Consider the following 26,416-nt stretch of genomic DNA (forward strand, 5'->3'; position numbering starts at 1 on the left):
GACAAGCGCGAGGTGTTGTGACAGGTCGCACAGGTTTGTGTTGGCGAACTGGGAGTACCGTGCGTAGAGCTGGCGCAGGATAACCTTGGCCGAGAGGACGCACCGGAGACCAGAAACGCTGAGTAGGCATACTCCTTCCTGGCTGAATGCCAACTCTAGCACGGCACCTGTGAGGAGCTTGCACCGAGCGCACCGGGCTGTAGCTGCGCACTGGCAACACAGTGCATATCTCAGCATAACATGGTGCTTGCTCGGTCACTCGCCCCCCCCCACAGTAAGCATGGGGAGTTGGCTCAGGTCTCTGCCAATCTCCCCATGTGCCTCCCCCCCACAATTTGTTTTTCTCTCGCACTTACCTTGTTGTTGGTACAGCACCTCAGAATAACGCCTCTCTGCTTTAGCTGCCTCAATCTCGTCCCTCGGGCGGCAATACTCCCCAGCCTGCCTCCCGGGTCCTTTACCGTCCAGAATCTCTTCCCAGGTCCATTCCTTACCACGCTGCTTGGTCCTTTTGTGGTGGGTTATTCTGTCACGGCAGTCGAAAGGAGCAGACCAAAGTGCAGAGTGGTTGTAGTTCCACATTTGATTAAATCCGTGAAACTTTGCAATACATAAATAACTGAAATGACAAAACAACAAACCGTGACGCAGAGAGAAACAAACACTACTCAAAATATAATAACCCACAAAACCCAGGAAGAAAAAACCCTACTTAAATATGATCTCCAATTAGAGACAACGAGGACCAGCTGCCTCCAATTGGAGATCAACCCAAAAAAACAACAACATAGAAATAGAAAAACTAGAACTTAAACATAGAAATACAAAACATAGAAAAACACAAAACACCCCCGTCACGCCCTGACCTACTCTACCATAGAAAATAACCTCTTACTATGGTCAGGACGTGACAGTAGAGGCTTTGCTGGCATGCATTAAAAAAAAATTTGGGGGGGGGGGAGTTTGCCCCACCAAGATTTACATGCTAAATTCGCCACTGGAAAGGTTTAGTAAAGTTTTTATGTTCCTTCTATAAGACTAGCATACAGTTGAAGTCGGAAGTTTACATACACCTTACCCAAATACATTTAAACTCAGTTTTTCACAATTCCTGACATTTTAAATTGTTTAACTTGGGTCAAAGGTTTCAGGTAGCCTTCCTCAAGCTTCCCACAATAAGTTGGGTGAATTTTGGCCCATTCCTCCTGACAGAGCTGGTGTAACTGAGTCAGTTTTATAGGCCTCCTTGCTCGCACACACTTTTTCAGTTCTGCCCACACATTTTCTATAGGATTGAGGTCAGGGCTTTGTGATGGACACTCCAATACCTTGACTTTGTTGTCATTAAGCTATTTTGCCACAACTTTGGCAGTATGCTTGGAGTCATTGTCCATTTGGAAGACCCATTTGCGACCAAGCTTTAACTTCCTGACTGATGTCTTGTGATGTTGCTTCAACATGTCCACATAATTTTTCTTCCTCATGATGCCATCTGTTTTGTGAAGTGCACCAGTTCCTCCTGCAGCAAAGCACCCCCACAACATGATGCTGCCACCCCCGTGCTTCACGGTTGGGATGGTGTTCTTCGGCTTACAAGCCTCCCCCTTTTTCCTCCAAACATAACAATGGTCATTATGGTCAACAGTTCTATTTTTGTTTCATCAGACCAGAGGACATTTCTCCAAAAAGTATGATCTTTGTCCCCATGTGCAGTTGCAAACTGTAGTCTGGCTTTTTTATGGCGGTTTTGGAGCAGTGGCTTCTTCCTTGCTGAGCGGCCTTCCTTGCTGAACGGCCTTATGTTGATATCGGACTCGTTTTACTGTGTATATAGATACTTTTGTACCTGTTTCCTCCACCATCTTCACAAGGTCCTTTGCTGTTGTTCAGGGATTGATTTGCATTTTTCGCATCAAGGTACATTCATCTCTAGGAGACAGAATGCGTCTCCTTCCTGAGCGGTATGACGGCTGCGTGGTCCCATGGTGTTTATACTTGCGTACTATTGTTTGTACAGATGAACGTGGTACCTTCAGGCGTTTGGAAATCGCTCCCAAGGATGAACCAGACTTGTGGAGGTCTACCATTTTTATTCTGAGGTCTTGGCTGATTTCTTTTGATTTCGCCATGATGTCAAGCAAAGAGGCACTGAGTTTGAAGGTAGGCCTTGAAATGCATCCACAGGTACACCTCCAATTGACTCAAATTAGCCTATCAGAAGCTTCTAAAGCCATGACATCATTTTATGGAATTTTCCAAGCTGTTTAACGGCACAGTCAACTTAGTATATGTAAACTTCTGACCCACAGGGATTGTGATACAGTGAATTATAATCTGTCTGTAAACAATTGTTGGAAAAATTTCTTGTCATGCACAAAGTAGATGCCCTAACCGACTTTCCAAAACTATAGTTTGTTAACAAGAAATTTGTGGAGTGGTTGAAAAACGAGTTTTAATGACTCCTACATAAGTGTATGTAAACTTTCGACTTCAACTGTACATATGTGATCAAATATTATCTCTGTGACTCTTACAGTTAACGAAAATGAGAAAGTAACGAGAGTAGAGATGGAGTAACTGTAAGCCGTGAGAGTGAGTGACACACAACTCCATTTCCAGTAGCAGGTCCTTAGTTGCCTGATTGCCACCATAAAGCTAAGGAATTTCCTTACTTTGACTTTCCTGCATGGCAATGCCACTTTTCTGGTTCCTTCCCTTGAAAGACAGACATATGTGTACACACACACACACACACACACACACACACACACACACACACACACACACACACACACACACACACACACACACACACACACACACACACACACACACACACAATGGGCTGCTGTTCCATGGGCACAATTATGAGGTTGACTGGTTCCATACCACTGCCTCACCATGATCACTGTCACAGCTTCTTGAGCAGATTTACATGCATGATGAAAATACAACCATGTACAGTATTTGTGTCAGATGAAATTGTATGCTTTTGCCTTCATTTTTCTACACTTCGTTAACCATTGTACAGTAATACCTCCATGACAAGGCCTAAAGCTTAGCTTACCAGTGTAGGAGTGAGTGATCACATCAGATCTCAGAGAAGGTGACAACACTGTGCGTGACAGCACTAGCTGTAGTGCAAACCTTTGTCACCTCTGCTATATGTGACACCCCTGAGTTCATTATTCCGATTGTGGAGTAGATTGTCTGAACTGATTTAGTTTATATCTGGTAATTATTTATATATACACTAGATGACTGACAGGGGTCAATGTTTTGAAGCCACCGCGCATCAATTTTGATACACCCCCACCATTGTAAAAAATGTAATAATAATAAAGGACAAATATATAAAAACATTTTCCTTAAAGTATATTTTTTAGGGTTATAGTTAGGGTCCCGACTACAACCCCCGAAAATACTTAAATACGTGTAATTTTGTCATTGAAAAATGTAATTTAAATACTGTAGAATTTCAATAATTCCCAATGGAGGACTGCTTCTTCCGGAGTGTACCAATGCGGCTGACCAGTGGTTTCAAAGCCTCTCATGGGCAATCCAGGGTTTATGTACATAACTGGGTAAACCATGTGACCCTCAGTTAACTGGCAAGTGGCAATATAATTTGAGTAAGGAAGTTCTTGATATCCTCCACATATTATATTGTAAATCATTGGGACGTTTGAATGAGGTGTTTGCTGCTATTCCCCTTATTCATACAGCCTCAGAGGTCCCTATGTTGATACTTCTGATGACGCTCGCTTGACTGAAGAGCATGCAAATCATTTTCACATAAATCCTAAAAAACAAATACAGTTAAATGTACTTCAAAAGGTCTTTATAAAGTTTGCGGCAGTCTGGCAGACAAATGACTCATAGAGAGATGGGGTAATTAAACAGACATAAACCACATCTCATGCCTTAAGCATTGTGTAGGCCTCTTCTGACTTTGATCTACAGTCAGTTTTCATAATTATGCTGGAGAATTATGTATCAATCACAGTTTTTACAATTCCAAACATACTACTTGCCACTCAATACTCCAACATTTAGGCCTATAGCATTTTTATTCTCTGTATAACACCCTCATATGCATATCTAATGTTAACCATGATAATTTATATAAATTAAAATTAATATCAATGATTTTAAATAAACAAATTATATTTGCATCCTCAAAGCACAGGTCCAACTTATCATATAATGTAAATAGTGCTCTACCAATTTCGAGTGTTGCCTCATTCTCTCTCCGGTCATTGAGATCCATAAGATTCCTCTCCCTGAAGTAATGCCCTTCTTTATTCCCTGCGAGACAAGGGCAACAATAAGGGGGAGTGGGGCCTCTGTCACAGTATTCCCCCCACACCGAGGCACGCCAGCTGCTTACAGTGTCTTAATGGCAACGAGCTGTCACAGCCCATCACAGTATACTGCCACACAGGAGCGGCAGATGCTGTAATTGCAGAGTGACTTGTTGGTTGTCAACAGCAATTATAGCATGTTTCCACCTGAGGGCACCCGAGGATCACCGGCAAGCCTGGACACAGCACTGCCATAGACTTGCATTACAGCAGCAGCCTGGTTACAGTGCCGCCACAGACTTACATGAGAGCTGCTGAAAGGAAGAAAGCCAGCCATACAAGCATGTCAGATGTAGAATAATAGTTTTATAGGTGCAGACGGGCCTACAACTTGGTGTTTATTTCAGTGAAGATTTTTTCTTCTTTTGAGGACCTGATAATGTGATGTCCAGATTGACAGACAGCTAAATAATATCCCCCAAAAAGTAGAGTTTTGATTCCTGCAGTACTTTGTCACCTCAGCGCCTAGTACTTACTGTAGGAAGATCTTGGTGTCAGGGTTTTTTCTGGATCAAAAAAGGGCTTAGGTGGTGGGCATGGCATGGGGCATGGTAGGGGGCGTGATCAGCCCGTTGGCACAGCTGAATTTTACAGAACATTTTCATATTTTTTACATTTTTGCAGTTTAAAACCGATATATTGCCATTCCACACATTTTGCCATGCAGCTAACAGAAAATGTTGCAGTTGAAAAAAAAAATCATGCAATTCTATGCATTTTGCCATGGCTAACCCTGTGTTTTGGAAGTGTTCAATTGTCTCAGACTGTCTAGCTTTTATTTAGCTGATTGTGAGTTATATGATCAAAAATATATATTATCCATAATCATTTGTACATATTTTATGTATGATTTTAGTCATTTAAGTTAACACTGAAAGTGTTTTTCCATCCCGAAAATGTATGCAATGTAGATGTATGTAGATTTTGTTATACAGTTTAGACTTAGGGGACATGAAAAAATGCTTAGGTGGTCCGCACAAGGATTCCATGGCAGAAATATCCTTGGGTGTGCATGCAGAATTTGAGTAATTTTACTCATTAGTTATTAATGTCATTGTTTTCTCCTGTGTGAGTCAGGGGAAGCTCATTTGCAGTTGCCAAGTCACCCTCTGGTTGGTATCACCCAGACAGAGCAACCAGTGTGGTGTTCTGAAAATGTATAGGTCCAACTCCTAAGTCTGAACTGATGTGCGAAGATGTTCTTGTTCAGTTCTATGAAGGGATATTGTCAAGAAATACTGTCTGATGAAAACATAGTAGAGGGATGATAGGCACATACCCATAAGCCTGCTCTATACAATGAGACACACGTTCTAGTCATCATGCAAAATTAAAATCCAAACAGAAACATATTGGCCAGCTGATATTTGTCCTAGTTTAAAGAGGGAGGAGAAAGATGTCCCAAAGTTCCATGTTTGGTTAGAACTGCATGACAAATTATACACACATGTATGAATTCCTCTAGTCAACAGCTGCCATCTTAGCATCAGATAAAACAGAGCCGAAGTCTGGGAAACATCAGATGCCTCGGAATCTACTTCATCAGGCACAAGCACGGACACACACGCACGGACACACGCACATGCTCACAGACAAATCAGGACTACTTCATTGTATCTGCCAAGTGATGCACATGATATGCTTATAGATGAGGACTAACTGGAAGGACAGTGTGTGTGAGTCTGTATGTGACTTCATAGAGAATTGTATAGCCTATTGGGGATTACTCCCTTGCACAAGGGACATTCTGTATACATTTTACCAAACTCAGACGGGAATGTAAATACTCAAGGAGATCCATGTTTTACTGTAAATGTATGTTTAACCCAGAGCCTATGATGGAACTTGATTATCTAAGCAACCTAGACTTACTCTAGTTTATTATAGACATAGCTACGAGAAGGACACTCACTGCAAGTATTTTGCTTCATGTACAATGAGACCTGGAAAGCCTTGTTTTCTTGTGTTGTTAAATAGTGTCAGTAGGGGGGTGTCCAAAAGCAGGCTTGAGAAGGAACATTGTTATATTTGGTTGTAGCTGCTGACATTTTGGGACCAGCAGGTCAGCAGAATGATGAAGCAGTAGACATGTATCAAAGCACTGTAAAGCAGAGGGTGTGTTGATCATGAGACAAATCAATGTAATTATTATCTCACTATGATAGAATCCCTAATTAATGTTGTTGTGGACTGGTTATGAGCACAATTTCAACTTTGTTTGATCATCACTTTGTTATTGTCACGACTTCCGCCGAAGTTGGTGCCTCTCATTTGCTTTGACTTGATTGTACACACCTGGTTTCCATTACATTATTAATTTATTCCCTATTTAACCCTCTGGTTCCCACTGTAACGGCTGTCTTTGGAAGAAGAGGACCAAGGTGCAGCGTGGAATTTGTTCATCTTTTATTTTGGATGAAAAAAGCACTTCACAAAGAAACCACAAACGACAGCCAACCAGTCCTGTCAGGTATCCTAACACACTAAACAGAAATTAACTACCCACAAACCCCAAAGGAAAACAGGCTGCCTAAGTATGACTCCCAATCAGCGACAACAATGTACAGCTGTCCCTGATTGAGAGCCATACCAGGCCAAAACAAAGAAATACAAAGCATAGAAAAAAGGACATAGAATGGCCCACCCAAATCACACCCTGACCAAACCTAAATAGAGACATAAAAAAGGCTCTCAGGTCAGGGCATGACAGTACCCCCCCGCCCCCCCCCCCAAAAAAGTGCGGACTCCGGCCGCAAAACCTGAACCTATAGGGGAGGGTCTGGGTGGGCATTTCTCCGCGGTGGCTGCTCTGGAGCGGGACGCAGACCCCGCTCCACCACTGGCTCACCCCACTTTGGTGGCGCCTCTAGAGCGGGGTCCCTCACCACGGGCCCCGGACTGGAGGGCGACTCTGGCTGCGCCGGAGGACAGGCGGGCGACTCTGGCTGCGCCGGAGGACAGGCGGGCGACTCTGGCTGCGCCGGAGGACAGGCGGGCGACTCTGGCTGCGCCGGAGGACAGGCGGGCGACTCTGGCTGCGCCGGAGGACAGGCGGGCGACTCTGGCTGCGCCGGAGGACAGGCGGGCGACTCTGGCTTCGCCCAATTCCCCAGGCTGGGGAGACCCACTGGAGGCCTGATCCGTGGAGGAGGCACAGGATAGACCAGGCTGGGGAGACTTGCAGGAGGCCTGGCTCTAGGCGCAGGCACAGGACTCACCAGGCTGGGGAGACATGCAGGAGGCCTGGCTCTGGGAGCAGGCACAGGACTCACCAGGCCTGGTGCGTGGGGCTGGCACAGTCTTCACCAGACGGCTAGCACGCACCTCAGGACAATTATGGAGAGCTGACTCAGGTGACATCAATTCGAGGACACGCTCCGTAGGGCGAATGCCATGCCTCATGCACCAACACAGCAGCTCTCTCATATCTCTCTCCTCCAATCTCCCCATCAACTCCTTCACTGTCTCTGCTTTGCTCACCTCCAACTTCACCCTGACTGGCTCTGGTTCCATCCTCGGCACCGCCGACCTTCCCGTGTGCCCCCCCCCAAAAAAAATCTTGGGGCTGCCTCTCCTCCTCTTGCCGTGCCAGCCGATCCTCCCAGAAACGCTGTTCTGCCTTTGCTGCCTCTATCTCCTCCGGCGGGCGGCGGTATTCTCCAGCCTGTCTCCAGGGTCCCTTTCCATCCAGTATCTCTTTCCAAGTCCAGGAGTCCTGAACCCTCTGCTCCTCCTTACCACGCTGCTTGGTCCGTTGTAACCCTCTATTTAACCCTCTGGTTCCCACTTTAACGGCTGTCTTTGGAAGAAGAGGACCAAGGTGCAGCGTGGAATTTGTTCATCTTTTATTCTGGATGAAAAAAGCACTTCACAAAGAAACCACAAACGACAGCCAAGCAGTCCTGTCAGGTATCCTAACACACTAAACAGAAATTAACTACCCACAAACCCCAAAGGAAAACAGGCTGCCTAAGTATGACTCCCAATCAGCGACAACGATGTACAGCTGTCCCTGATTGAGAGCCATACCAGGCCAAAACAAAGAAATACAAAGCATAGAAAAAAGGACATAGAATGCCCACCCAAATCACACCCTGACCAAACCTAAATAGAGACATAAAAAAGGCTCTCTCAGGTCAGGGCGTGACACCCACATGGTTTTGTGTGTGTTTGTTCTTTGTTAAGTGGTCACTCTTTTGTGTCGAGCTGGAATATTCTGTGTCCTGCGCCTGACTTCGTCCTACCCGCTGCGGCTATGGAAACATATGTCTCCGAATCTCTGGGACAGGGATACATTCGCCCTTCCACTTCACCTGCCTCCTCAAGTTTCTTTTTTGTGAAGAAGAAGGATGGAGGTTTACGCCCGTGTATTGACTATCGAGGTATAAATCAGATCACGGTGAAGTACAGTTACCCGCTGCCTCTCATAGCCAGTGTGACAGAGTCATTGCACAGGGTGCGCTTCTTCACAAAATTGGATCTCAGGAGCGCTTGCAACCTGGTGCGTATCCGGGAGGGGGGATGAGTGGAAGACGGCATTTAGTACCACCGCTGGGCACTATGAGTACCTCGTCATGCCGTACGGGTTGATGAATGCAGTTTTCCAATCCTTTGTAGACGAGATTTTCAGGGACCTGCACGGGCAGGGTGTAGTGGTGTATATAGATGACATTGTAATATACTCTGCTACACGCGCCGAGCATGTGTCCCTGGTGCGCAGGGTGCTTGGTCGACTGTTGGAGCATGACCTGTACGTCAAGGCTGAGAAATGTCTGTTCTTCCAACAGTCTGTCTCCTTCCTAGGGTACCGCCTTTCCGCGTCAGGGGTGGAGATGGAAAATGACCGCATTTTAGCCGTGCGTAATTGCCCGACTCCAACCACGGTAAAGGAGGTGCAGCGGTTCTTAGGGTTTGCCAACTACTACCAGAGGTTTATCCGGGGTTTTGGTCAGGTAGTGGCTCCGATTACCTCCTTGCTGAAGGGGGGACCGGTGCGACTGCTGGGGCGGACAGGGCTTTTGGTCACCTGAAGGCTCTGTTTACCTTGGCTCCCGTGCTGGCTCATCCTGATCCCTCCTTGGCATTTATAGTAGAGGTGGACGTGTCCGAGGCTGGGATAGGAGCTGTGCTGTCTCAGCGCTTGGGTACGCCACCAAAGCTCCGCCCCTGTGCTTTCTTTTCGAAGAGGCTCAGCCCGGCGGAGCAAAACTATGATGTGGGGGACCGGGAGCAGTTGGCTGTTGTCAAGGCTCTGAAGGTGTGGAGGAATTGGCTTGAGGGGGCTAAACACCCTTTCCTCATTTGGACTGACCACTGCAATCTGGAGTACATCCGGGCAGTGAGGAGACTGAACCCTCGTCAGGCAAGGTGGGCCATGTTTTTCACCCGCTTTGTTTTCACCCTATCCTACAGAACAGGTTCCTAGAACGCTAAGGCAGACACACTGTCCCGTATGTATGACAGAGAGGAGCGGTCTACGGATCCCACTCCCATAATTCCGGCTTCTTGCCTGGTGGCATCGGTGGTATGGGAGGTGGACGCGGACATTGAGCGGGCGTTACGTACAGAGCCCACTCCCACCCAGTGTCCAGTTGGGCGTCTGTACTTTCCGTCTGATGTCTGCGATTGTTTGATCTGTTGGGCCCACACGTCACCCTCCTCTGGTCATCCTGGCATCGGTCAGACAGTGCGCTGTCTTAGTGGGAAGTACTGGTTGCCCACTTTAGCTAAGGACATGAGGGTTTATGTTTCCTCCTGGTCGGTGTGCGCCCAGTGCAAGGCACCTAGACACCTGCCCAGAGGAAAATTACAACCCCTACCCGTTCCACAACGGCCGTGGTCACACCTATCGGTGGATTTCGTGACGGATCTTCCTCCGTCACAAGGAAACACCACGATCCTGGTCATTGTGGATCGGTTTTCTATGTCCTGCCGTCTCCTTCCTTTGCCTGGTCTCCCTACGGCTCTACAGACTGCGGAGGCCCTGTTCACCCACGTCTTCCGGCACTACGGGGTGCCTGAGGATATAGTTTCTGATCGGGGTCCCCAGTTCACGTTTAGGGTCTGGAGGGTGTTTATGGAACGCCTGGGGGTCTTGGTCAGCCTCACCTCAGGTTTTCACCCTGAGAGTAATGGGCAGGTGGAGAGAGTTAACCAGGATGTGGGTAGGTTTCTGCGGTCCTATTGCCAGGACCGGCTGGGGGAGTGGGCGGCTTTCATCCCCTGGGCAGAGATGGCCCAAAACTCCGCCACTAACCTATCTCCTTTTCAGTGTGTACTAGCTGGTCCTGGCACCGTGGCATCAGAGCCAGATCAAGGCACCTGCGGTGGATGAATGGTTTCGGCGCTCGGAGGAGACATGGGACCCTGCCCATGTGCGCCTGCCCTGGCGTATACTGTGCGAGCCATCATGGACTCAAGGCGTCGGGTGAGGGGCCTTCAGTACCTTGTGGAGTGGGAGGGGTACGGTCCGGAGGAGAGATGCTGGGTGCTGATGGAAGACATCCTGGACCCTTCCTTACTGCAGGAATTTGCCTCCACCTGGATCGTCCTGTGCCTCGTCCTCCGGGTCGTCCCCGAGGCCGGTGTCGGCACGCTGCTGGAGCCGCGCGTCAAGGGGGGGTGCTGTCACAACTTCTGCCGAAGTTGGTGCCTCTCCTTGTTCGGCGGCGTTTGGCGGTTGACGTCACCGGCTTTCTAGCCGCCACCAATCTACGTTTCTTTGTCCATTTGTTTTGTCTTGATTGTACACACCTGGTTTCCATTACATTATAATTTATTCCCTATTTAACCCTCTGGTTCCCACATAGTTTTGTGCGTGTTTGTTCTTTGTTAAGTGGTCGCTCTTTTGTGTCGAGCTGGAATATTTTCCCTATATGGAATTAGTTTGTGATTTATTTCGAGTAAAGTACATTTTTACTCAGTTCTGTGTCCTGCGCCTGACTCCGTCCTACCCGCTGCACACTGACAGTTGACAGTTTTCAAATATTCAAATACAAATAAAAAAATCTGGCTGTTGACCAACGACTGTGATTGAGACAAACGAGTAGAGACTGAACTATGTCTGGATTCTGACAAAGGGAGGATGCAGATGATGTCATGATGTAGAAGATTTAGAGTACATAGATAGTTACATAACAATAGATGGACGGTCTGAACTCTCCGTTCAGGGAGGAGCCACACTCTGCCACTAGCCCACTACACCGTTGGTTGTCACTAAGGGAGCAAGGCTCATAATTGGACAGAGGTGTCGTGAGATAATGAAGCCAGAGCTCACACCTGCCAGACCTCAGGGATACCTCTTGACTGGCCACTTAAATCTTCTCCACTCCGTCTCCACCGCGGGTCTTAAGGGCAAGAGAGTGAGTAAGAAACTAATGAAAAAACAGGGTGATGCTGTAAGGGAGGATCCCTGACTGTCAGGATAGGGATGTGAGCAGAGAGTACCCCCCCCCCTTTATTCACTACCTAACTGTAAAAATGTAAAAATGTCAAGAATCTTCAGACAAAATCTTGGAAATGCTGCACCAGCTATTTTGTTTCAAACTCTCAAAACACTCCTCACTTCGTTCAGTTCACCAATGCAGGTTGTCTTTGGTGACAGCATTTTGTGATAAAATGCATATTTTGCCAGATTTCAGCAGACTACCCTGTAACAAAGTGAAGGAAAGCAGACAGACTGACATAGAGACAATTGGAATGGAGAGAGTGCATAGATTTTGAATCAAGATTTCATAGAGTATTTAGGGCTAGGGGATACGTAGCTGATGTAAGTAGGTATCCACATACATCAGATATCTGACTCCTTCATGGTAATTGAGAGACATGATAGAGGTCAAGTAAGCAGCAGTGATCTAGCATAGCTAGGTCTATGGCCTACATGCAGGCAAACAAGTCACTTACCATAGGCCTTTGAATCGGCAACAGCAGAACCCATACGCTGAGCAGACAGCAGAAATGGACAACCAAAGTCTGCCAGAAATTGACAATAAGTGTAGTTAGTAACAATAGACCCAACATCATCATTATGTCCATCTCTTACAAGCTTTGAAAAGGATTGTGGATATTTCCTAATGTGGATCTAATTTCCTAATCGCACTGATAAGCCATGTTGAAATGCACCCTGAAATTAAATCATACGGAAACAAAAAGCTTATCAAGATGAAACCATGCAATTACACCAGAATTATCTATCACCATCCGTCATGTATGCATTTGTTTGCAAGAACCTGCTTACACACACAGACTCCTGGATCCTAATTGAAATATTATTTTACCTTCTTTTGAATTATTTATGGCGTATGACTAGATTGATACTACAATACAAAGTGCACACAACATGAACACACATTATGTGATGGAAGTACAATATAAAGTACCAGTCAAAAGTTTGGACACACCTACTCATTCAAGGGATTTTTCTTTATTTTTACTATTTTCTACATGGTAGAATAATAGTGAAGACACCATAACGATGAAACAACACATATGGTATCATGTAGTAACCAAAAAGGTTTTAAACAAATCAAAATATATTTTATATTTGACATTCTTCAAAGTAGCCACCCTTTCCCTTGATGACAGTTTTGCACAGTCTTGGCATTCTCTCAACTAGCTTCATCTGGAATGCATTTCAATTAACAGGTGTGTCTTGCTTAAAGTTCATTTGTGGAATTTCTTTCCTTCTTAATGCATTTGAGCGAATCAGTTGTGTTGTGACAAGGTATGGTTGGTATACAGAAGATTTCCCTATTTGGTAAAAGACCAAGTCCATACTATTGCAAGAACAGCTCAAGTAAGCAAAGAGAAACGACAGTCCATCATTGCTTTAAGACATGAAGGTCAGTGAATCCGGAGCATTTCAAGAACTTTGAAAGTTTCTTCAAGTGCAGTCGCAAAAACCATCAAGTGCTATGATGAAACTGGCTCTCATGAGGACCGCCAGAGGAAAGTCCATTATAATTTTTATAAACTGTACTTTCTATCTAGTTTTAGACATTCAAGAGTTCCCTGGAGGGTTATTTTAACCCAAAATAATCATTTTTATAATTTTTGTAAATTATAATCATTGAAATTTTTTTTGGAATAATTGTTATAATAATTTTTTCTCAAACATCACTCGGGACGGATTGAACGGGTTCATGGGCCATAGTCCCCCCTCCCACCCCCAACTCTGTCTCCATCTGTTTTGTTCTTTCTTGCAGTGTCTCCTTCAAATAATCAATTTCTAGTTATTTTTTAAATCAAATCAAATTGTCACATGCTTCGTAAACAACAGGTGTAGACTAACAATGAAATGCTTATTTACGGGCCCTTCCCAACAATAATAATAAAAAAAATAACACAAGGAATACATAGAAAAATAAAACACAAGGAATAAATACACAATGAGTAATAACTATATACTCATATACACAAGGTACCAGTACTGAGTCGATGTTCAGGGTTACGAGGTAATTGAGGTAGATAAACTGTGTATAGAGAAGTATGTGGACACCCCTTCAAATTAGTGGATTCAGCTATTTCAGTCACACCCGTTGCTTAAAGGTGTATAAAATCGAGCACACAGCCATACAATCTCCAAAAACAAACTGGAAGTAGAATAGCCTTAGTGAAGAGCTCAGTGACTTTTAGCGTGGCACCGCCATAGCCACACACAAGCCTAAGATCACCATGAACAATGCCAAGTGTCGGCTGGAGTTGTGTAGAGCTCGCCATTGGACTCCGGATCTGTGGAAACACGTTCTTTGGAGAGATTAATCATGCTTCACCATCTTGCATTCCGACGGACAAATCTGGGTTTGGCGGATGCCAGGAAATCACTACCTGCCTGAATGCATAGTGCCAATTGTAACGTTTGGTGGAGGAGGAATAATGGTCTGGGGCAGTTTTTCATGGTTTGGACTAGACATACAACGCTACAGCATATAGACATTCTAGACGATTCTGTGCTTACAACTTTGTGGCAATAGTTTTGGGAAGGCTCTTTCCTGTTTCAGCATGGCAATGCCCACGTGCATAAACCAAGGTCCATACAGAAATGGTTTGCAGAGATTGGTGTGGAAGAACTTGACTGGCATGCACAGAGCAATGACCTCAACCCCTTCAAACACCTTTGGGATGAATTGGAACGCAGACTGCGAGCCAGGCCTAATCTCTCAAACATCAGTGTCCGACCTCACTAATGCTTGTGGCTGAATGGAAGCAAGTCCCTGCTGCAATGTTCCAAGATGTAGTGGAAAGCCTTCCCAGAAGTGGAGGCTGTTATAGCAGCCAAGGGAGGACCAACTCCATATTAATGTCCATGATTTTATGAATGAAATGTTCGATGAGTAGGTGTCCACATACTTTTGGCCATGTAGTGTATGTATGTGTGTGTATCTTATCTATTATTCAATGCAAAGAGTCTTACTGTAGCCATATAGGAGGAAATCAAAAGGCTCTTTACTTTGATACAATTTGCTGTGGATTCCACCAGCCTGAGCTGTCCATCGTCGGACTACCATTGCTAATGAGATCGGGGGTAAAATTTAGAGTGGTGGGCTGGCTGTCATCCGCTAGGTGATGGTTTTAAGACTAAGCAGTGATACTTCATTAATTAACCTTCACATTCTATGTAGATCTGCTCATCAAGATGCAGTTAATTAAAGAAAGGTCATTCCAAGGGCTGCTGGGTAGCGGCAGTATTACAATAGAGGGATGGCACTGCTCAGAGCGAGATAACACCGTGGGGAGGGGGCAGGAGACAGCCAGGGGGACATTTTGAAGACATTCAGAACTAAAATGGCCAATTGGCAGTGGAGAGCAGTGGAGTGCTAAAGCCAGGCTTAGACTGTGAACCTCCCTTTCTACCACCCCTCAGACCCTCTTTGCGAACATATTTGGGGTTTTTGTTTTTCATTTCACCTCTTTTATTTTTTCTTTCCTGTCAAAAAGCTCTAATGGATAAAACAGGAGTTAAAAATTCATCACTCTCAATTGACAGCATCTATCTTTTAGCATCTTAAGTTACTTATTTATTTTTTACAGTTCAGTGTCTTCCCCCGTTTTGAAAGAGCTAACGTCACCTTCTTTGACCTTGCTCTGTGTCCAGAAAACTGCCATCTTAAGTAAATAAAAGGCCGGGAACTGAAGCACAACATGAACTACTGATGGTTCATCTGTGAGTGAAATCCACTTCCAGGTGGTGACTATCTTTACCTTAGTCTCTAAAGGCATCATGCATGATATGCAGATAGCCTTGTATTAGGAAGTCGTAACGTGGACATCAATTCGATTTGGACGTTTGCCATAAAACAAATCCTGTCTTCACAAAATATGCATTTACTTAAAGGACAGTTACGTAAAGGTGAACTACTGTCGTCCATTCACTTACCATAGGTCAGGAAGTAAAATGTTAAATATTTAAATGAACATTGACAGAGGAAGCTAAGGCTGAAGCCTGTCAGACAACCACAATTAACTAAATGTGTTCTCTTAAACTGGCTCAGCTTCTTGAATCACTATGACCCCATCTTGTTTTGAAAATAAATCAATAAATCAATGTCGTAATATTTTCTAGAGTCGTAACTGCCTCCCCATGTTCATTCAGCCCTCCCATGGACATATATGAGTGTTTTTAAGAATCACCTCCAATATCTGATGAAGTGAAAAAAGGTGGATGATCGGACGTGGAAGTGTTTACGTATATCACCCACCCCCCTTACGATACAGTAACTGCTGACCCCAGACACAGCACCATTACAACAGGCAAGGAGAGGGCCGGGCTCCCTCCCCTGCATCCTGACCGAGCAACGGTTGCTACGTGGAGAGACATTACCGCGGGCCTCTGCAATAATTTATCGTAAGAGCGCGGCGAGCCGTCATCTAGCCACTGACAGAGAGCTGCAGTACTTTATCAGCCTGCCTGTAAATCAGCCATGTGTGGGTGCAGACGGCAAACATTGTTTGATCTCTTTCAGACACTCTAATAATCTGCTCCCCTCTGATTGATACCTTCACACAACAAAGCGCATTACACCAGCAAACCAGAGGAGCCATCAAAGTGTGTGTGTGTGTGTGTGTGTGTGTGTGTGTGTGTGTGTGTGTGTGTGGTCATCAGTATGGCCAGTCGCCTGGAGAAGGAGGGAGGGAGAGACGGAGGGAGGGTAAGGGAGGAGAGAAATGAGTCTTCTGCAGAGACACAGGGTCGTTTTCAGTCTCTAAACGAATGACAGGCTAACGGGTTCCCAAAACGATCATTGGTTGAAGGGAGGGGCAAGGAAAAGGACAAAGTCAGTGCAGCCATAACCCTCAACAAAAAATACCCTGAATAGACAGGAAGAGCTATTGAAATCGTTCTGCAGTAGAGATTTTTCTTTATAGTCCAAAGGCTACTATACATTTTTTTTCATACTGAATGTCGGTTTTTATCATGTATAGTTTAGCATCTCTTAAGAAAAGAACCATAACTAATTCAACATATATCTTGTCCCTTAGATCACATATGCTAATCCTGGATTAAGTACCGTGTGCTTCTCAACAACAATGATTTTACAGAGAAAGAACGATAGTTGTAGTTGCCTCTTCATTTGGATATTATAGGTGAATGCACCAATGTGTAAGTCGCTCTGGATAAGAGCGTCTGCTAAATGACTTAAATGTTAAATGTTCATTCTAGTAGGGTGAATTTGGATAGGGTGGAACATCATAAACTCTGACAGTTTAACCCTGACTCGTTTATTTCTTGATCTGACAAGAGAAAATCTAAGCTATTGTTATTAAACCCTCGCAGAGAAACCATGTGATCAAAATCACATCGCTTCATTGGCGTGAATATTAGGAAGGTGTTCTTAATGTTTTGTCCATTCAATGTATATCTGTTCAAACTGAGTGGTTGTGTATTCTCTGTAAAATGCTGATTTTTCTATTTCATTCACAGCCTCCCATCAAATCAAAGTTAAATGCATCCGTCCAAATTGCATTCCAACTCCTTGTTGATATGGCTCATATGCAATGGAGAGCAATGTCCCATTCAATAACCCACAATACCCGTACCATTTGTGCTATAGTACTCTGCTTCAAAATGTCATTGATTTGAGTGTGACACAAAACCATAACTCTACCTCATCCACCGTTCGGTGATATTAGACATGGCTTCCAATTATTCATCCCCAAATTCAATAGCTATTTTCTGTGCAATGAAATATAGTGGTTTCAATCCAATCCAGAGAGTGATGCCATAGAGACCATTTTCAAAACAGCTTGCTGCCTCAGTAAATAAATGAACATGGAGGGACTCATTGGGTTTGAAAGGAAATGGTGCCTATCTCAGTATCTCTGCCAGCTTACTGTTTGATGATGAGAAGAATCGCTATACTCATAAATTAGACATTAGTGGTGTCCACTGTGTGTGCATCTATATCAAAAGATATTAATTGAGCCTTTCTTCACTGATTTACGTTCTCCTTTGATTGACAATGCTCTCTGAAGAATGCGAGTGCATTTACAACAATCAGTAAGGGGATTCTAAATTATAATTCATAGATATCTTACGGTTGCGGAGGTCCGGCAGACAGACATTCACCATTCTGTTAGAAGAGCATTAAAAAAGTAGAGTTGAACAATAAAATGCAATTCTAAGTGGTTTGTGTGTTGTGTGTGGAGTATCAGTAGCCCACCCAGGCCTGATAATGAACGTGATGCAACATGCGCTCAGCGAGCCGTGCGTGCGTATAGCCCCAGCCCCGCTCAATGCATCTCTGAAAATAAACAGAGCAATGGAAATGGTCTCTCATTAGTGTTCTCTTCATAATAAGTCCCTTAGACAAGGTTGATAAACCAGGCCTCTCTGGGTCTGGCTACGTCAATCCTCAGGGACCATCCCTTTAAGACAGCAGAGGGCCTAATGGTGGCTACATCCCAAATGGCATCCCTATCCCCTATATGGTGCACAACTAGCGCACCACACTTTTGAAAAATAGGGCACTATAAAGGGAATGGCGTGCCATTTGGGACGTAGCACATGTACAGCCTCACCAACCAACCCCATCCCCACCGCCTTACATACTCATCCTCTACCCTTCTTCATTCACAGTGGAGCAGAAGTCTGCAGCACAAAAATAAAATACACCAGAAATATCTAATAAAGAAGAAAGTCTAGTTGCATAGATGCTATATCATCACTAGGCATATCAGGGACAATATGTCTGTTCTGCAATTCTGTCTTATTAGAATTCAAGGGGTTTTGCTGTATGTGAGAGAAGTTATTTTGTGCTCTCGAGACTGGATGAATGACACTGTTTGGGTTATTTAAACAGGTGTTCCGGCTCTTACCATGTGTTCAGATTGTTTCATGTGCACCTGTTTCTAAATCGCATAGGCATTCAAAACTGTGTATTGATCATAACAGAAGGAGTGTATTTATGGAGTAAATAGACATGATGTTCTCGTGTGTCCATCAAGTGGCTATAGAGGTCACAGTATCAGAGATCATTAGAATCAAAAGAGAAACATGTTGAACAAAGACGTCACAAATGCCCATCAAAAGTCCCTGGTTTATCCAATGCAAACTCCAAAAAGATCATGTTCAAATATCGTTTTTATATAATCATCTAAAGTGGATCCTCTAGATACAAAGTCACCAGTAATCTTCTCTTTGTGTCTCTTCATACCTCCATTCCGCTCCTCCTCCACCTAGCTACAGTACCTGAGTTGTGATTTGGCAGGACAGACACATCACACGGCTGCTGTCTGGAGGGCACTGTAAATATCACCTTTCTTGTTATCTCCAAGACCTGTTTTTCCCGTAAAATAGGGGAACATGTAACTCAATATACTGTTGGATAAAGCCGTTCGCTTTCGGAGGACATTGTAGGTGACATACCTTAGTGCCCTGGATGGGTATGAAAATACAAATGAATAAGTAATGCAGATATGGATAATATTTTCCTACAGATCCCCTTTTTATGTTAGATTAAAGGTACTGATCACAGTGGAAGTGGTAATGCTAAACGGATTGTCCGGGAACACAAAGTGCTTTGTGTTATTGTGGATCATTTTCTTTGTCAGATTCTGTGACATCACAGCACACCAGTCTAGAGTCTAGATTGTGGATTATTTTGGAAAATCTCTTGGCCCATTCAGAATTGACAAACTAACATACATGTCTGCTCAGAACAATCTTACTGTTATTTCAAATGACAAGGGAACAAAGGATCTGACAAATCCCGTAATGAGGTATTATAAGTTGGAGCAAAATAAAGGGCCACTGAATATTGCATGATAGTGATCATGAAAATTCTATTCACTACTAAGTATTAAACATTCAGCAACTGTATTCAACAACGATATATATTTTATAACGCACTTGATCATTTCAATGCATGAAATTGCCGGAAGTCATGAAGATGTTTCAAATTGTCTAAAATGTATAGACAGTAGAATAAAATTGGAAAGCAATAACTCACTCTGAAATGAAATGGCATTTCCCTATGTAATACCCTTGTCCCCCTGGCACGTTGTTATTTGTTGCTATTGTTGTGTTCACCCACACACTTATTATTACGGTGTTGTTTCATTTGAGCTGCAAGATAAAGTTATTTCATTTTGTGGGATTAACTTACTGCAGGTATTTGTGTTTTGTTTTATCAGTGCATTATTTAGAGGTAAAAAAACTAGGATAGTGGCTCTGTTTTGCAGCAACCTCAGTCCCAGGTTTAATTTGTATTGGTACCCTGAAAATGCATCCATCCACTATAACCAGGATTAGGTGGCTGGCTAAGTAATTTCCCTAAAGAAAGAGGGATGTTGAATTGGAGCATAACAATGACAAATAAAAAAATTCAAGTGAGCAAGTACAGTATGAAAAGACGTCTCTAGCACGTTGAGGCATACAGTGGCTTCAGAAAGTATTCACAACTCTTGACTTTTTCCACATTTCTTGTGTTACAGCCTGAATTTAAATGGTATTCAATTTAGATGTTGTGTCACTGGCCTACATTGCTGTTAGCAATAAGTCACTAAAGTAAAACTGCAAAACATTTGGCCAAGAAATTAACTTTATGTCCTGAATACAACTTGTTATTTTGGGGGCAAATACAACACAACACACCACATCACTGAGAACCACTCTTCATAATTTCAAGCATGATGGGGGCTGCATCATATTATGGGTATGTTTGTCATCGGCAAGGACTAGGGAGTTTTTTTTGTTGATAAAAATAAACGGAATAGTGCTAAGCACAGGCAAAATCCTAGAGGAAAACTTGGTTCAGTCTTCTTTCCAACAGACACTGGGAGACAAATTCACCTTTGAGTAGGACAATAACCTAAAACACAAGGCCAAATAGTTTCTTACCAAGATAACATTGAATGTTCCTGAGTGGCCTAGTTACAGTTTTGACTTAAATCGTCTTGAAAATATATGGGAAGACTTGAAAATGGCTGTCTAGCAATGATCAACAACCATTTTGACAGAGCTTGAAGATAATTAATCAAATAAAAATTAAAATAATTAAAAATAATTAATATTGTAGAATCAGGTGTGCAAAGCTCTTAGAGACTTACCCAGAAAAACTCAACGCTGTAATCTCTGCCAAAGGTGATTCTAACATGTATTGACTTAGGGGTGTGAATACTTACAGTACCAGTCAAAAGTTTGGACACTGCTACTCATTCCAGAGTTTTTCTTTATTTTTACTATTTTATACATTGTCGAAAGTAGTGAAGACAATGAAAAACTATGAAATAACACATGGAATCATGTAGTAACTAAAAAAGTGTTAAACAAATCAAAATATATTTTAGATTTTAGATTCTTCAAAGTAGCCACCCTTTGCCTTGGTGACAGCTTTGCACAATCTTGGCATTCTCTCAACCAGCTTCATGAGTTAGTCACCTGGAATGCATTTCAATTAACAGGTGTGCCTTGTTAAAAGTTCATTGGTGGAATTTCTTTCCTTCTTAATGCGGTTGAGCCAATCAGTTGTGTTGTGACAAGGTAGGGGTGGTATACAGAAGATATCCCTATTTCCCTACATATACATATTACCTCAATTACCTCGACACTGGTGCCCCTGCACACGGTACCCCCGCTATTGTTATTTACTGCTGCTCTTTAAATATTTGTTATTCTTATCTTTTACTTTTTTTTAGGTATTTTCTTAAAACTGCATTGTTGGTTAAGGGCTTGTAAGTAATCATTTTACTGTAAGGTATACACCTGTTGTATTCAGTGCATGTGACAAATACAATTTGATTTGATTTGGTAAAAGACCAAGTCCATATTATGGCAAGAACAGCTCAAATAAGCAAAGAGAAACGACAGTCCATCATTACTTTAAGACATGAAGGTCAGTCAATCCGGAAAATGTCAAGAACTTTAAAGTTTCTTCAAGTGCAGCCGCAAAAACCATCAAGCGCTATGATGAAACTGGCTCTCATGAGGAAGGAAAGGAAGACCCAGAGTTACCTCTGCTGCAGAGGATAAGTTCATTAGAGTTACCAGCCTTAGAAATTGCAGCCCAAATAAATGCTTCACAGAGTTCAAGTAACAGACACATCTCAACATCAACTGTTCAGAGAAGACTGTGTGAATCAGGCCTTCGTGGTCAAATTCCTCGTAAGAAACCACTGCTAAAGGACACTAATAATAAGAAGAGACTTGCTTGGGCCAAGAAAAACGAGCAATGAACATTAGACCAGTAGAAATCTTTTATTTCGTCTGATGAGTCCAAATTTGAGATTTTTGGTTCCAACCGCTGTGTCTTTGTGAGATGCAGAGTAGGTGGACAGATGATGTGGGGTTCATTTGTTTTTCAACAGGACAATGACCAAACACACCTCCAGTTGGAGAAGTAAGGGCTATTTGACCAATAAGGAGAGTGACGGAGTGTTGCATCAAATGACCTGGCCTCCACAAACCTCAACCAAATTGAGATGATATGGGCAGCAGTGTGAAGGAAAAGCAGCCAACAAGTGCTCAGCATTTGTGGTAACTCCTTCAAGACTGTTGGAAAAGTATTCCAGGTGAAGCTGGTTGAGAGAATACCAAGAGTGTGCAAAGCTGTCATCAAGGCAAAGGGTGGTTACTTTGAAGTATCTAAAATCTAAAATATATTTTGATTTGTTTAAAACCTTTTTGGTTACTACATGATTCCATGTGTTATTTCATAGTTTTGATGTCGTCACTATTATTCTACAATGTAGAAAACAGTAAAAATAAAGAAAAACCCTTGAATGAGTAGGTGTGTCCAAACTTTTGACTGGTACTGTATGTAAATGAGATATTTCTGTATTTCATTTTCAATGAATTTGCAAACATTAAAACATGTTTTCACTTTCTCCTTGTGGGGTATTATGTGTAGATAGGTGAGGGAAAAAATATATAATCAATCAATTTTGAATTCAAGGCTGTAACACAGGGACGTCAAACTCATTCCATGGAGAGTGTCAGGCGGTTTTTGTTTTTTTCCTTTCAATTAAGACCTAGACAACCAGGTGAGGGGAGCTCTTTACTAATTAGTGACCTTAATTCATCAATCAAGTACAAGGGAGGAGCGAAAACCCGCAGACACTCGGCCCTCCGTGGAATGAGTTTGACACGTGCTGTAACACAACAACATGTGGAATAAGTCAAGATGAATGAATACTTTCTGAAGGCCCAGTAGTAGCTTGTTGCTACTATAGCTTGTTGTGTTGAGTATTTGTCTGTCAGGCAACTATAACCAGTTACAAACAACACTATTAGTGTTTGGTTATATATTCATCTACTTACCATAATACCATAGTTATAAAGCTCTGCAGGTCTATTACTAAGACTACCCCTGAGTATTTTTATACTTTTGAATGTTTTTAACAAAATGCTAATGGTCTTCCACATGCACCTGAGCAAGGATAAAAGTGCCCTAATTCCCGCTCCAAAGGTCAGGAAAATGAGTTATGGTGGTATAAGCACCTGAAAGCTATTCCCTTGTTAGATTTGACAAAGAGAGGCTGCCAGTTTCCCACTTAAAATAGTGTGGGGTAATAAATGATCATTTGTGCAAGTGTTAGTAGCTACAGGCACGGTAGTGACTTTTGACATAACTTTAATGCTGGCCTGATTTTACATGCTCAACATGTTTAGAATTAGCATTTTATTCATGATCCCCAATATGTAGGCATATTTGATACATATTGTTTCATAATACCGGGACGTATTATTAAAGGGCTATTTAAAGATGTCTAGATCACTGCATGCAACATAGTCATCCTAATCCACAATAGAATGAGCAACACTTGCATGATGCAGTAAGTGATACATGAAAACCTTCACCCAGACTAGCCGATATATTAACCCATTCACTAGCATTTCACAGGTCTCACATACAGTACAGCGGTGCAGGCTCCTCCCTCAGTGAATTTCATAAAAATAGTTAAACATTTAAAAAATATACAACAATACTAAATATATATTCACGTCACTGAATAATTGATTAAAACACATTGTTTTGCAATGAAGGTCTACAGTAGCCTCACCAGCACTCTGTAGGGTAGCACCATGGTGTAGCCGGAGGACATCTAGCTTCCGTTCTCCTTTGGGTACATTGACTTCATTACAAACCTAGGAGGCTTATGGTTCTCACCCCCTTCCATAGACTTAGACAGTAATTATGACATCATCCGGAGGACGTCCTCCAACCTATCAGAGCTCTTACAGTATGAACTGACATGTTGTCTACCCAATCAAAGGATCAGAGAATGAATCTAGTACTGAAAGCATAAGCTACAGCTAGCTTGCACTGTAGTGCATAATTGACTCAGAGAGAGAAAGACAATACTTTTACAGTTTTGAACAAATATTTTTTTTAAATGAAGGAGAAGAGAGAGATATTTTGTCATTTTTTTTACTTTCACTTACTTAGCTAGTAAATGCAACTAGCTAGTTTAGCCTACTCAAACACCCTGGCTCTAACAGAGAGCTCAAACAGAGGGATGCTATGTTAGCTAGCTGGCTATGACTATCCAACACTGGAACTCTTCCAAGTGAAGGTAAGCTTTTGGTTTTACTAATTTATTGCCACTAGGGGCCTGCTGGTGTAAGTGCTAAAATGCTTACTGACTGTACTGCGTGATTGTAGCAGGTTTACTGACATGCTAGTTCTATTAGCTATGTTGACTATGACGTTACTTTAGCTAATATGGTGACAGCAATGAAGGCTGTGTGTAGCAGTTATGATATGGTTTGGCTTGGAAAGTTTTTTTGTGCCTGGTCACAGACAGCTGATGTGTTGTGCATTGAAGTCTACAAGCGAAGGGAAAAGGTGAGAGGAGGACAGCACGTAGATGCAAGAAGAAATACAACGTGGCTGCTATGAAAGTGAACTGTGTTTACGTGTGACCAGGGGTTTATTCATTCTGCTGATTCTGTTGAAAAACGTTTCTTAAATGGAAGCAAACAAAACTAAATGGGGATAAACATACCTGCATTTGTCCAATAGACACTCTCGTTTGCAACTGTTGGACTAATGATTACACCCTAGATCAGCTAGGTGCAGGCAAGAGTGTGGAAGGCGGTGTGTCACTGTCTGTCTGTCACCTGAAATTTTTCTCTCAACCTCTGTGCACCTACGTTGTAAACTTGACTAGGTTGAGGCGGCAGATAGCCTAGTGGTTAGAGCGTTGGGCCAGTAACCAAAAGGTTGAAAAAATCTGTTGTTCTGCCCCTGAGCAAGGCAATTAACCCACTGTTCCCCGGGCACCAAAGACGTGGATGTCGATTAAGGCAGCCCCCTGCACCTCTCTGATTCAGAGGGCTTGGCTTAAATTCGAAGACACATTTCAGTTGAAGGCATTCAGTTATACAACTGACTAGGTATCCCCGCTTTCCTTTCCAACCTCATGATGGGTATAGGGAAAATTCAAGTATCATGTAGTAGCCTAAACCTATAGGTGTTACATTGAACTGGGTGAATGGAATATGAATGACAGTCATCCAATATTCTGAAAGAAATAAGGCCATGCTCGCAACAACAACAAAAATATCATCCTCTCTCATCTTAAACGGCACCGACCGCCACTGCTGTACCGAAGCTGGTATTACTGATGTGGACACAGGGCCTTAGAACAGTATGACAGTTTCAGGTGCTGGAGTCTATTAATAGTTTACCTCTTAGCCTCAGCATTTCATCATTCTGCTGTCCGAGCTCTGAGGGTTTACTGTTCCTGCCAACAACAAAAAACACGAGGAAGTTTTGCATCTCCATCTCACCCCCCATCATATTTCATTGGGCGGATTATTATAAATAAAGGCACAGACAGTGACCTGTGCTATTAGTTACACAGGAACCTGTGAGTATCCAGGTGATTTGTCTTCTGTCACGCCTTCAGTGTTTATCCTTTGCAATCCAACAGGATTGGAATCAAAGACGGTGGCATTCATTCAGCATGAGAAATAACCTGTCGCTCCCAGAGGTGAGGAAAGGGAAGGAGAGACCAGAGAATAAAAAAGACAACATCAGCAAGACATCATACACCGTTCTCTAGTTCCTAAAGTGGCCTACACACAGAGAGAAAAGCATTCTGTATAGTTGTGGTTTTACAGCACCAAGTCTGTTGACAAAGAAAGAAATCAGGAGGGAACCAGGTGGGATATTCGTGCCTTTAAACAGCAGGTCAGGCTGCGGGTCATATCCAAGAAGAGGTCTAGCGCTAGCTAGCTAGCTAAGCTTCCCTCCCTGTGCGATTCTCCTGCTATGACCACACAAACTCGTCCCGTCTCCCCCGAGCATAGCCTCCCTGACAGAGTGCTGAGGTAAAGAGTAAATCGAAACCTCTCACCCTACCAATCCCCAGGTCTCTCCTCTCCAACCCAGCGCTAGGCCTAACACATTGAGACAAGGCTCTCTGTGGTTCTAGCCGTTAGATCTCCCTGGACCTTTGATCTCTGACAAATAGAGAATATGGTCTGAGTGCTGCAGCCTGAGGGCATTACCAAGCACCAGGAAATGGCATCATAAAGGGTAAATTCAGGGAGACACTAAAATGTAGGCCTTATTGGCCTCATTAAGGCTACTGTCGTGTGACAATTACAT

This window comes from Salmo trutta, chromosome 30, assembly GCF_901001165.1.
Source record: "Salmo trutta chromosome 30, fSalTru1.1, whole genome shotgun sequence".
Lineage (NCBI taxonomy): Eukaryota > Metazoa > Chordata > Actinopteri > Salmoniformes > Salmonidae > Salmo > Salmo trutta.